Below are 4,814 nucleotides of genomic sequence, written 5' to 3'. Positions count from 1 at the left end.
AGGGACAGAGCACAGGCCTCTTCCAGGGAGGAAATCCCCCACACACTCCTGGAGTCCTTCAGTGCCCTGAGCCTGGCCAGAGGATCTATGAGGTATGAATGGAAAGAAAGAGCCCTCTTCACACCACAGCCAAGGGCTTCCCGTACTCTAAGAATAACAGTGCGGGTGGAAGTCTTCCCAGAATCCCGGCATACGTTCCCCTGGCCTAACAACCTGGTAATTCTGCAAAATAGGAAGAAAGCCTGGACTTGGCACGGGTTATTCTTAGTGCATGGTGCCGTCTGTGAAGGGCGGAAGCTTTCCAGGCACTCTGGGCCCATCTGCTGATGCTTTCGAGAACTTTCCCGGCATGCATCGTCCTCTCTGCCCACCTTCTGCTTCTGAGATCCACCCTGCTCTGGAATCCCCTCTCCAGCCTAGGGCTCCTCCCCTGGCTTCTCGGAGGAACCAACAGGGCCTTCTGTCCTAAGAGCCAAATGGAAATAGGCTAAACTCCGTCTCTCAGAAGAATGAGACTCCAGCTGAGGCAAGCCCCAAACCTCACTCCATGTGGTGTCTAAAAAAGGCACGACAAGAAAACCGCTCAGACAGAAGGCTTGGGCAAAGATGGGCCAGAGACACAAGCAGAGAGCAGCAGCGGCAATGACCCCAGCCAGGGCTGCGTGGGGACAAGGTCTGGCACCCTGATGGATATGCACACGGCCTGCTGCCCAGCAGTGAGGATCTGCTTCCCTGGCTCTCAGTGCCCACCACACAGGCAGGTAGGTGGGGTGGAGCGTGGGCAGTGACCTTGCAGAAGCCCATGGGGAAAAGAAGCAAGGGGGACGAGGGTCATGCTGACAGCACCTCAAATGGAAGACCCAGTGGGGAACACGCAGACCTCGGTGCTGCAGGACAAATCCAGGCCACCCTCCTTCCTGCATGTTCCAGAACCCACCACTGCCAGCCTCCCCTTCCGAGGAGGCCAACAGGCATCAGGCACCTGACCATGCCAGTCGCCCACCCCACACCAACCAGCACCACATCTACTAGGTTTTGTATAATGCCAAGAAATGCTAGTCCCTCTCACACGCTGCCTGCTCATTTACCCTCTATTCAGCCTCTCTGTGCCCCAGCCCAAGGCTGAGTCTCCTGCTGCCACGACTGGCAGCTCTGGAGGCTGGTGGGGTCCATAGTTGTTAATCCCATTGCTCAGGTCACCCAGGAGCACATTCTGGTGAGAAACACTTCCAACTACATTTAACGGGCCAAAGTCCCATCCCGGCAGGGCTCATGTCTGTCATCCCAGCACTTTGGGAGGCTGAGGCAGGAGGACTGTTTGAGCTCGGGAGTTTAAGGCCAGCCTGGGAAATACAACAAGTCCCTGTCTACAAAAAGCAAATAAAGGCCGGGCATGGTGGTTCACGCCTCTAATCCCAGCACTTTGGGAGGCCAAGGCAGGTGGATCACGAGGTCAGGAGATCGAGACCATCCTGGCTAACATGGTGAAACCCCGTCTCTACTAAAAAATACAAAAAATTAGCCAGGCGTGGTGGCGGACACCTGTAGTCCCAGCTACTCGGGAGGCTGAGGCAGGAGAATGGCGTGAACCCGGGAGGCGGAGCTTGCAGTGAGCCGAGATTGCGCCACTGCACTCCAGCCTGGCGACAGAGTGAGACTCTGTCTCAAAAAAGTAAATAAATAAATAAGCAAATAAAAACAATTAGCCAGGCACCGTGGCATACGCCTGTGGACCCAACTATTTGGGAGGCTGAGGTAGGAGGATGGCTTGAGCCTGGAAGATCAAGGCTGCAGTGAATTATGATCATGTCACTGCACTCCAGCAACAGAGGGAGACTCTGTCTCAACAGAATATTAATAATATAATAAAATAAGGCTGGGTGCAGTGGCTCATGGCTGTAATCCCCATACTTTGGGAGGCTGAGGTGGGCAGATCATTTGAGGTCAGGAATTCCAAGACCAGCCTGGCCAACACAGTGAAACCCTGTGTCTACTAAAAATACAAAAATTAGCCAGGCATGGTAGCACAGGCCTATAATCCCAGCTACTCAGGAGGCTGAGGCAGGAGGATCACTTGAACCCAGGAGCCGGAGGGTGCAGTGAACCGAGATTGTGCCACTGCACTCCAGCCTGGGTGACAGCGCGAGACTCCGTTTCAAAAAAGTAAAGTAAAATAAAATAAATAAAAATAAAATAAAATTAGCCGAGCATGGTGACATGCATCTGTAGTCCCAGCTACTCAGGAGGCTGAGGCAAGAGGATTGCTTGAGCCCAGGAATTTGAGGCTGCAGTGAGCTATGACAGCACCACTGCACTCTAGCCTGGGTGACAAAGCAAGACTCTGAGTCTCAAAAAAAAAAGAAAAAAAAGAAAAAGCAGCCTCAGCCAAGGGCTGCCTGTGGCGCCAGAGTGTCCTTAGCCCGCCTGCACATACGTGTGAGCAGACACATGTATGCTGTGGGGTTAACACACTAGGGTCCCATTGCTCCGTTCTCCCTGACTGGCCATGAAGTCTGTCTCCACCAGAGCCGTGTCCCCACTGGTTCACCACTGCCCAGCTTTCCCGCTTCTCTGCCTCTCAGCTCTGGCTGGTGTCTTAGTCCCATCAAGTGACCATCCCTAGCACATGCTCTGCACGTGGGCTGATTTGGTTTGGATCTGAGTCCCCACCAATTCAGAGTTACAACCCTCACCCTGAATTGTAATTACCAGTGTTGGAGGTGGGAGGTGATTGGATCATGGGGGCAGAATTCTCACGAAGGTTTAGCACCATCCCCCTCTGGTACTACACAGTGATAGAGTTCTCACGAGATCTGGTTTTAAGTGTGTGGCACCTCTCCTGTCTCTCTCTTCTTCCTGCTCCAGCTGTGTGAAGTGCTGGCTCATGCTTCGCCTTCCACCATGATTGTTAAGTTTCCTGAGGCCTCCCCAGAAGCTGAGCAAATGCCAGCATCATGCTTCCTGTACACCTTGCAGAACCGTGGGCCAATTAAACCTCTTTTTTAAATAAATGACCCAGTCCCAGGTATTTCTTTACAGCAGTGGGAGAGCAGCTGAGGACATTCCTAGCATAGACCCAGGAGGTGGAATTGCTCCATCTATGGGTGACGCTTTCAGATAAGCAGACTCGGCCAAGTCCCCGCTAATGTCTAGCGCCAGAACCTGCTGCCACTCACCCACCTCCAGGGTGTATGTGGTGTAGGAAATGCTCCCGCCAGGGTTTTATGGGCATCCCCCACTGGCTGGGCAACTTGTGACCTCCTGTATGTTCTTGCCTACAATTCACCAACGTGGTTACTGACCACTGGGCCTTCGTCTCACTGACCCTGGTGTGATGTGGGCCACCATGTGCCTGTCCCAGGCCTGCAACTGTTTTTTCCCTAGCTATCCCCCACCTTTCAGCTCTGCCTGTGATGCTGCCTCATAGAAATAGTCTTATATTACATGGGATTTTCCCATCGTTACCGTACAGTGGTCATGTCCCCCATCTTGCTAAAGAAGGCTCTCCCTGTCCCAAAATGAGAACTCCTTTTTCTTAACTACCTTGTATGGTTGCACAGTGCGGAAGCTCTTTTTTTTTCTTTTTTGAGACGAAGTCTCGCTCTGTCGCCCAGGTTGGAGTGCAATGGCGCGATCTCAACTCACTACAACCTCTGCCTCCCAGGTTCAAGTGATTCTCCTGCCTCAGCCTCCTGAGTAGCTGGGATTACAGGCGCATGCCACCAGGCCCAGCTAATTTTTGTATTTTTAGTAAATACAGGTTTTCATCACGTTGGTCAGGCTAGTCTTGAACTCCTGACCTCGTGATCTCCCCGCCTCGGCCTCCCAAAATGCTGGGATTACAGGTGTGAGCCACTGCGCCTGGCCTTGGTGAAGCTCTTGGATCTACCCGCTGTCTGCCTGTGTGAATGCTGTGAGGTGAGGATGACCCATGTTTCCCAAACCCACAGCTAATCGTCCTCAGGTGGCCGCCGGCCATCCGGTCTGGCTCACCTCAGCCACACCCTGAACTCCTAGTCACATGGGCCCCTTGAGGCCCTGCATGTGTCACCAGGCCTCTGAGGCTGCAGTAGTCACCCTAGCTTCAATGTGTCTAGAGGGCACCCTTCAGACTGTCCCTCTTGGCTATTCAAAGAACCTTCCAAACTCTGCCTAGATCACGCCATGCCCCAACCCCTGCTCACCATGCCAGGCACTCTGCAGGTGCCCAAGTCCACAAAGTGACACAGTAAGAAAGCCCATAACCTGGAAATGAAGCCAGCCTGTGCCCTTACACGGCAATGAACAGGAACAAGCCCCCGTTCCCGAGGCAGCAAGGAGGTCCCAGCCAGAAGATAACACTCTGCTTGGTCTTCCATGCAGAGGCCAGAGATAAGCAACATCTGCCCATGGAGACAGAAGGCAGGGCAGGGTCACTTGGTCTAGGCAGCCACTGGGGGACACGATGGAGATGTCCGGGTGCTGGCGGCGGCTTCACGTGTGGTATGGATGGTAGCTGTGTGGCTGGGTTCACTTTGTACAATCCGTCACACTAGGCACTGAAAGCATGCACACCCAGTAGGCATGCTTCCCGGCGGGGAACAGTAATGTCCACTCTCAAAAGAAAGTGCACTGGCCAGGCGCGGTGGCTCACGCCTGTAATTCCAACACTTTGGGAGGCTGAGGCGGGTGGGTCACCTGAGGTCAGGAGTTCAAGACCAGCCTGGCCAACATGGTGAAACCCCATCTCTACTAAAAATACAAAAATTAGGTGGGCATGGTGATGCACACCTGTAATCCCAGCTACTCAGGAGGCTGAGGCAGGAGAATCGCTT

This window comes from Piliocolobus tephrosceles, chromosome 19 (genome assembly GCF_002776525.5).
Source record: "Piliocolobus tephrosceles isolate RC106 chromosome 19, ASM277652v3, whole genome shotgun sequence".
Lineage (NCBI taxonomy): Eukaryota > Metazoa > Chordata > Mammalia > Primates > Cercopithecidae > Piliocolobus > Piliocolobus tephrosceles.
Note: the sequence above shows the minus strand (reverse complement) of the source record.